A 9,618-nucleotide genomic window follows, 5' to 3' on the forward strand; every position below is an offset into this window, starting at 1 on the left:
TGTAATGTTTAATTATATTTACACTTAAGTACTTTTTTTATTTTAAATGGCATTTATTTTTAACTTTTGGTGTCTACATGTCAATTGTTAGTACATAGAAATACAGTTGACTTTCATATTAATTCCAGGAAGTTTTAAATAAAAATAACTTGTAATTTTCTACAGAAAAGAAAATCATGCCATTTGCAAATGAAGACGATTTTACTTCTCCCTTTCTGATCTGTATTATCTGTATGACTTTTCTTTTCTTTTCTTGCCTTATGCACTGCATAGAACCTCCCACATTATACTGCAAAGAGGTGAGAGCAGACATCCTTTCCTTGTTTCCGATGAACGTTAAAGGGAAAACATTAAGCCTTTCATTATTAAGTATAATAACAGCTGTAGATTTTTATCAAAATGGTCTTTAGCAGTTTGAAGAAGTTTTTTCTAGTCTTATTTTTCTGCGAGTTTTTTTATCATTAATGGGTGTTAAATTTTGTTAAAAGCTTTTTCTGCATCAGTTGACATGATTATGTGGTTTTTTTTCTCTTTAAGCTGTTAATAAGGTAGATTACATTGATTGCTTTTTAAATATTGAACCAGTCTTGCATCCCTGAAATGAACTCTACCAGGTCATTGTGTATAATTCTTCAATATATTGTTGAATTCTGTTTGCTAATATTTTGTTAAGAATTTTTGCACTTATACTCAAGAGAAATATTGGTCTATCATTTTGGGGGTTTTGTTTTTGTTTTTTGTCTGCTTTTGGTATTAGGGTAATAGTAACTTCATCAAATGAGTTGGGAAGTGTTCCTTCTACCATTTTCTGGAAGAGATGAGTACATTTGGTGCTAATTCCTCACACATTTGGTGAAAGTCTCCAATGAAACTTATCTGGCCCTAAATATTTCTTTTTTTGAGAGTTTTAAAATTATGAATTCAGTTTCTTTAATAGTTATGTGGCTATTCAAATTACCTATTTCATAATAGGTGAGTTGTGGTAGTTTCCCTATTTCTCCTGCTAAGTACAACTAAAACTTTTGGATATTATGCTTGAAATGAACATCATAAGACTCTGAAAGTCAGAGAGAAGGCTGACTGGTAAGGAGCCTGAGGATCCAAGGAATGACTCAGTGGCGAGTTTCCTGGGTTTTGTTCTTGCCTCCTAATCAACCAACACTAGTCAAAATTTACTTAACTTTTTTTTTCTTTTTGTTATTATGTTATTTCCAATAAATATATGTCTTTGTGTTTAGTTTAATTACATTCGAGTAACATCTCTGGGTCAGGCACTATGCCGGGTATTGACACTATACAAGTCTCTTATCCCAACTATTTTTGCAGTTTAGTCATAGAGACAGTTAAATAATGTTTTAAAATATAGTATATTAGAGCAAATTCAGGGTATATTAAGGTCAACAGATCAGGAGGTGATTGCTATTAAAAAGATAATTTATTAATCACAGTTCCTAAGAAGAGGGGATGTGCCTTATAATGAGAGCTACACGGGGAAGCGCCAGGAAGCAGTCAAGAAGCAGAGGGAAAGAAAAACTCTAAGCAAAAACCTTTATTGTGGTTTCTGCAAGAAGAAATGAGCTAGGTAGGGTGAGCAAATTTAGTATTGATTGGTTTAAAGAATGTTGCCAGGCTCTGGGGCACAGAGGCTATCCCTGATTTTCTGGCCCTGAGGTGATTAGGGCCACTAGGGAAATGATGGCCTGAGTGTGAGAGCCTGGTACAGGAAGTGGTTGAGGTGTGGGCTCTGGGTCAGTTGGGCTGTATTTAAAAGCATGCTCACAGATGAATGAATTCAGTAAAGTAGCAGGTTACAAAATAAGTATTCAGAAGTCAGTGGCATTTTTATACACCAATGATGAACTTTCAGAAAGAGAAATTAAGAAAACAATCCCATTTACAATTGCGTCAAAAGTATAAAATACCTGGGAATCAAATTAACCAAGAAGGTAGAAAATCTATTTTCAGAAAATTATAAGTCATTGAATAAAGAAATTGAAAAGATACAAATAAATGGAAGCATATACTGTGTTCATGGGTAGGAAGAATCAACATTGTTAAAATAGCCATACTACCCAAAGTGAACTATAGATTTAATGCGATAGGGATCAAAGTACCAATGGCATTTTTCAGAGAGCTAGAAAAAATAATCCTAAAATTTATATGGAGCCATAAAAAACCCAAATAGCCACAGCAATCTTGAGAAAGAATAACAAAGTTCGAAGTATCAAACTACCTGATATCAAACTATACTATAAGCCTACAGTAATCAAAACAGCATGGTACTCGCATAAACCCAAATACATTGATCAATGGAACAGAATAGAGAGCCCAGGAATAAATCCACACCTATATGCTCACCTAATGTATGACAAAGGAGATAAGAAAATACAGTGGAGTAAAGACAGTCTCTTCAATAAATGATGTTGGGAAAATTGGGCAGATACATGCAAAAAAAAAAAAAAAGCTGGACCGTCTTCTTACACAAGAATAGACTTAAAATGGATTAAAGACTTCAATGTAAGACCCGAAACCATAAAACTTCTAGAAGAAAACATAGGCAGTAAACTCTGATATTCCTAATAGGAATTTCTTTTCAGATATATCTCCTCAGGCAAGGGAAACAAAAGAAATAATAAACAAATGGGACTATATCAGTTTTTGTACAGCACAAGGAAACCATCAACAAAACAAAAAGATAATCAACTGTTTGGGAGAAGATATTTGCTAATGATACATCTGATAAGGAGTTAATATCAAAATATATAAAGAACTTATACAACTCAATAACAACAAAACAACACACAAACAATCTAATTAAAAAATGGGCAGAAGATCTGAACAGATACTTCTCCAAAGAGGAAATACAGATGGCTAATAGACATATGAATAGATGCTCAAGGTCACTAATCATCAGAGAAATGCAAATTAAAACCACAATGAGATATCACCTTACACCTATCAGAATGGCTATCATCAATCAAAAAACAGCAAGTGTTGGCAAGGATGCAGAGAAAAGGGAACCCTCATACATTGTTGGTGGGATTGCAAATTGATACAGCCGCTATGGAAAACAGTCTGGCGGTTTCTCAAAAAATTAAGAATGGATATACATTTTGACTCAGCAATTGCACTTTTAGGTATTTATTCAAAGAACACCAAAACAATAAATCGTAAAGATTTATGCGCTGCAATATTCATGGCAGCACAATTTACAATAGCTAAGATATGGAAGCAACCTAAGTGCCCATCAACAGATGGTTGGATAAAGAAATTATGATTCATATATACAATGGAATATTGCTCAGCCATTAAAATAAATGAAATCCTACCATTTGCAACAATATGGATGGACCTAGAGGTTATGCTGAGTGGAATAAGTCAGACAAAGATAAATACCATATGATTTCACTTATGTGGGGAATCTAAGGAACAAAAAGAACAAACTAATCAAAAACAGACTCACAAATAGAGTGGACAATTTGGTGATGAACAGAGGGGAGGGAGTTTTGGGGGGCTGGGAGAATTGGGTGAAGTGTTAAAGAAGTACAAATTAGTAGCTGATGGATAGTCACAGGGATGGGGAGCATGGCATAGGGAATGCAGTTAGCATTACTACATTGGCTAGGTGGAGAATCAGCGGAGGGAGGGAGCAATTAGAGGAATTGTTTTATGAACTATATAGATGTCTAACCAATGTACTGTATACTTGAAACTAATTTAAATAAATTTTTTTCTTTTAAAAAAAGAACACAGGGGAATTTGGGGGATGATGGAAATTTCTATATCTTGAGTGCAGTAGTAGTTACTTAAATATATACGATTGTCAAATCTTATCATACTGTACACTAAAAATGGGAGTACTTTATTACATGTAAATTATATCCCAATAAAGTTAGCTTATGAAAAATGAAACAAAAATTTTTAAAGGCAAAAAGTAAAAGCAGCATAATCCCAGTTTTATTTGTAAATAGCTTAGAAAGGAGTCTGGAAAGATATATATCAGTAATAAACCCTGAGTAGTGAGAGAAAAAAAAAAAACATGCTCACAGGAGGAGGATTTCTCCTGAGGGGATCGGGAAGTGATTAGGGAAGCAGGAGACCAAGGCCAGGTCATTCATGTATAACATCTGGCTATCTAAAACAAAGAGTGTCCAGCATATAACTGTAGGGCAGATGTTAAAGCATAAGTTGCCTGAAACTAGAACCATGTCTAATATATAGAAACATATATTGTCACTATACAACAATAAATGCTGAGTTAGATATAGATATAGAGTGTCATGAGAGCCAAGTGGAGGCATTGAGTTCCAGATGCTAGTATTATCTGAGCTGGGTTTTTGTTGCTCTGTTAATTCCAGGTTTTTTGCAGAAGCTCTTTATCAAGTTGAAGATATTCCCTTCTATTCTTAGTTTGTTGAGATTTTTATCATGAATGAGTGTTGAAGTCTAGCAAATGTTCTTTTCTGTATTAATTGAAATGATCATATGATTTCTTTTTTCAGTGTAATGTAGAGAATTACATTAATTGATTTTTGTGTGTTAAACCATTTTTATATTTCTAGGATAAGCCCCAGTTGGCAATGATAAAACCCAATTCTTTATATACTACTAGAGTAGATTTGCGAATCTTTTTTTGTTAAGGATTTTTGTATCTATTTGTAATTTTCTTTAGTTGCAGTGTCTCAGTCAAGTTTTGGTATTAGGGTCACACAGACCTCAAAAAAAAGTTGTGAAGTATTTTTTTCTCCTTTATTTTCTGAAAGACCTTGTGTAGTACTGATATTATTTCTTCCCTAAATGTTTGATAGAGTTCACCAGTAAAGCTCTCAAGGCCTGGGCCTTTCTATAAAAAGATTTTTGATTCTGAATTAAATTTCTTCACAGATTCAGGGCTCTTTAGATGTTTTCATGTCACATTTGCTAGTTGTTTTTTCAAGGACTTTGTCCAAGCTGACTTAAGTGTTGAATGTGGGTTATAGACCAAAAATATGAACAAATATTTCAAGCATAGAGAGTTACATGGTCAAAGGCATGGAGTGTGTATACGTGTGTTGCTGAAGCATGAAGTGGCAGAAACAGAGGTTGAAACCAGACTATTTATACTCTCTTTTTCAACTAGGCCTTACCTTTGGGCCTTTACTCTTGGCCTGCCTAGTCCAACTGTAGCCAAAACCTGCTGAGTCAGTTGAGGGAAAATTTTTCCAACCTTGATATTGTAGGGGAGGAAAGACTTTTCCTTCACCTTCCAATGTTCCATGACTAGGTCTATGAAATACACTGACAACAGGCAGATTAGCAGGAGAAAAGGCATCAAATTTTATTTATTTTTAATATTTTGTGCACGGAGGCATAATATTAAAAAAAGTGAATATCCCAAAATGCAGTGAGATCTTATATACCATCTTAATAAGGAGAAAGGACAGTGGATGTGAGCCTCTTAGGAGTAAGTCAATGATTTTTAGGAAAGATGACTGGTCCTTAGAATAGATGGGGCATGAGGTGGGTGGGGGGGGCGGACAAAATCTGTCTAGGTGTGGTAGTGACTTTTAGCATCCTCTCCTTTTGAATATAAATTCTAGAGAGGAGATTTAGTACCATAAGAGTTCCTTCTGGAAGATCTGTCTTTAGGCAAATCAGGGAAGTTCAAAGAAAGTCCCTGCATTTGTTATTTTTCAAGTGCCTTCAGGTCAAAATTATCAATATACTAAACTGCCATATTTCGGGGTGACACATCCTAATTCCTTCAATGTCTGCTGACTGTGTATTCTTGGTGTCTGACCACCCAGCCTGCCTTCAGCAAGAATCCTGTTGTTACTGTTGGGGGCAATTTGAACTTTGGTGTTGCCCCAATGGTGTTGGTGGTGGTGGGGATAATGGCACATTAATGTAATTAGCATGTTTCCTCAGTTCTTCCTCATTGACGCAGTGAAGAGTCACAGGTGAATGCAATTTAGAAAAGATTTACTAAAAGAATATTTTAGAAACACAAAGCATGCTCCAAGAAGGCACATGTCTTCAGTGATGAGAGCTGTAACAGAGTGCTACGACAACAACCCAGAAGTGAGAATGTCTGAATTATACTTGGGCCGTGATAGGTGGTTCCAAAGGTGTTCTTAGGTTATTAGCTAGTGAGGTCATTTTGATTGACACCTGGCTGCTATATAACTTTTGGCCTAGTGTGCATGTGTTTACCCAGAATTCTACTACCTTTGGGGTATTCTTTGGGCTGGGCCTCTGTTTTATGTTCCCCTGTTGCTTCTGTCTGACTAGCTAGCTGCCTAACACTGTTAAGTAAGTTTGGCATGAATTCCCCACTCTGGATGTCTCCTCTCAGTGATTCTCCATACACTGCCTCCCACTCTGCTTGTTGTCTATAAACTTACAGCCAGCTTTCCTGCATTCGGAGTTGGACCCCATTTCTTACATCTATTGTAATAGTCTTGACACCTATTGCCATAGTACTGAATAAAGTTTTCCTTATTGTTTTAACAAATGCCAGAATAATTTTTTCTTTAACAGGGCCATGGTCTTAAGAAATTCAGAATTGAATTTTCTAATCTTTCAGGTGTTAGAAAAAATCTAACTCACCGTTAGGTTTTTCAGTATAAAGCTTAAAGTAGTGATTCCTTTTGCTAGAGTTCAGGACATCTTCATACTTTGGCATACTGAATATTTTAGTTTGAGGCAATTTGAGAAATAACAGGTGTTGAAAGAATTCTCATACCTCCGCTTTCTCCTGGAGCAGGACATAAGACTCTCTGGTAACAGGTGCCCTCCCTGTATCTGGAGGAAAGGAATTTCCTTATCTCCAAGATGGAGGAACGCTGAGAAGATTCAAGACTTGCCCCCAGTTCACTACACTGACTTCTTACCCTTGTCCTGTTATTCCTCCTTGACCTTTCACTCTTCACCAAACCTAGCGTAAAGACACTCAGGTTTAATGGTTTCCTTGAGTTTTCATCTCTTTATGAAGGCTCACATGTCATGTAATATTTATATTAAATAAATTTATATGCTTTTCTCCTGTTATTCTGTCTTTGTCAGTTTAATTTTCAGACCAACCAAGGACTCTACAAGGGTTGAAGACAACTCTTCCTCCCCTGCACTTACCTAGGATAGCTATATTAGGTTTTTTCATTGTGAGCTAAGTTAAGTGAAACAAAATTAATAGCAACCTATTGTTCCCAAAATTGGAGAAAAAGCTAGAGATCCAGGCTTGGAAAGGACGAGGAGACAGAGAAGCCTGAGAGACCCAGAGCAGGAAGAGATGTGCCATCTCCTCATAAGGAACTGGGCCATTTTCAACTCCTTTATAGCTCTGCTGAGGCTCCACTTCCTGTGAGAGTAGGTTTGCTTGGTGTCCCAGAGCTGCAAATCTCAGCTGTGCCTGCACACTGGAATCTAATGGGAATTTTTTTTAAAAACATGTTGATTTTCTAGCCCTACCTCAGAGAATCTGATTGATGGTAATTGGCTGGGCTCCCTCTGGACCTTGGTCTTTTCCAGAGCACCCCTGGGAGAGGAGCACCGCTGTGATGGGGCTGAGAATCTGCATCCACTTGCAGGTACTCTGGGGCAGGTGCACTGCAGGTTGTTCTCTGCCACTGTGGGGCAAAAATAATTGCAAACAAAATCCTCTCCCTAGGGGTGACTTCATAGTGTAGTGGTTAGCACATCTGCTTTACACACAGAAGGTCCTGGGTTCACGCTCCAGGTGGAGCCACAGACCATACCCCCTGGGGGCACTAGCCCCCTGCCCCGCACCCCTTCATGCCCTGAGCCTGTGGGAGGAGATGCCCCGCCTTCAGAGATTCAGTTCTTAAGGGGAAAATGGCAACATCCATAGGTCAGGGGTGGAAGTAGGGGGAGGGGGAATTAAAGAGGAGGAAAAAAAAAAAACAACCCTCTCCCTAACCCAGAAAACCACTCCAGAAAGGTAGAAGAAAATGGTATCACCAAATATGTAGCATTGAACCAGAGTGTGATGCACGTCACAGACAGCCCACTAAAAGAATTGCAAAGGCTGAAAACAATCTTAATCTTTGGTGCCCAGTGCATACAACCTATCATTTTAGGCAAGCTTTGACATTTGGAGTCAGGTGACAAGGCCAGCCCACCTCCTCCCAGGGCATTGGAGGATGGGGCTTCTCTGCTTTGACATTTCAAAGAGGCTCACACCCAGGCTTTCAGGAAGTATTCTTTTAAGACTGGCAAGAGGCAGTCCTTGGCCATTAAAGACCTACATACATTTGAAAAGGACAGACAAATAAATTCTGAGAAGAAAGGGAAAGGAAGAAGTCTCTTCTCTCATTTTCACTGGGGACAAGGAAGGCTCTTTTCGATTCACATTTGCCTTATCCCAACGGGGAAGCCCTCTCCTTTTGCCTGCTAACTCACATACTTGGAGCTGCCCTGTAATTCCTGCATTTGCTGTAATAGAGACTCACCCACCACCTTCCACCAAGACAAGGGGCCACACCGGAATTTTCCAACTTTCCAACTGAATCACCTAGTTGGCACAAGGCATCACTGTCCTGGAAGGACTAGAACCCCTCGGTAAGAGTTCTGAAGTCTGGTGCAGCAGCAGGAACTATGTATATGAGGGCTCACAAAGCGGCCTAGGATTGGGCCCACAAGGAACTGTTACCAGAGAGTGGGGTTCCCCTCTCGGTGCATTGTCCAGGCTCTTGATGTCTCAAACAAAGAATTGAGCAAGACGTCGAAATACAGCAGAAAAGAATAGCTTTATTAGAAGGGAAAGTAAAGCAACAGTACACTTCCAGACATGGAAGCAGGCCTGAGCAAGAGAAGAGCAGCTCAAAAGCTCAAAGGCGCAGTAACAAAGTCTTTGGGGTTTTTATCCCTATTTGCTGTGGGAGGTTGGTTACTTAGAGGAGTAGGGCTTTCTTGATTGACAACTAAGATTGACAGGATTCAGTGGCTCATCATTTGCTTTTTGCACATGTTCATTCCCAGAATTCAGTTGGTTATAAGAGAGGAGGCATCTGAGAAATGCAAAGGGAAGGGTTTATAGTAATGACTGACTCAGCCAGTTATAGATTAACCACAACCAACTCAGCCGGTTATAGATTAACCACAACCTATAGATCTCTGAATGACCTTCTGGAAACTCTTGTCACACCTATAAGAGAAACTATTGTAAATAGATAGGACTGGTGGTCCAGGAATTCTTTCTCCTTTCCAGCCCTCACTGGAAACTTCCCCTTCCATCCCGAGTTAGGAGGTGCACGTAGAACCTCAGACAAGGGAATCACTCGCCCCTTGCATGGATATTATAAGGGTATATAAGCTGTAAGAAATCTAATGAAGGAGAGCTAGTGCTCGATGCTGTTAAGCTTCATGCTCTCCGCTGGCAATAAATTCTCCTTCCTCTAACAGTTGTCTGAGAGTCCAGTTTCCTCCATCGGGTGTCGCTTCTTGCAACAGTTATAATGATATTAATGAAATTTTGGACATTTGTATCATATTATAATGATGGTATAATGAGGCTCAGGTGAGTCGAAGGTTGTTAAAGTCTTCATTGCACAGGTATGAGTGACTGGCTGAAACTAGTACCCAATTTTCTGCTTGTTTCCTTGTATGAGTTACTTTTAGCCT

This window comes from Pteropus vampyrus, unplaced genomic scaffold (assembly GCF_000151845.1).
Source record: "Pteropus vampyrus isolate Shadow unplaced genomic scaffold, Pvam_2.0 Scaffold205, whole genome shotgun sequence".
In the NCBI taxonomy this organism is placed as follows: domain Eukaryota; kingdom Metazoa; phylum Chordata; class Mammalia; order Chiroptera; family Pteropodidae; genus Pteropus; species Pteropus vampyrus.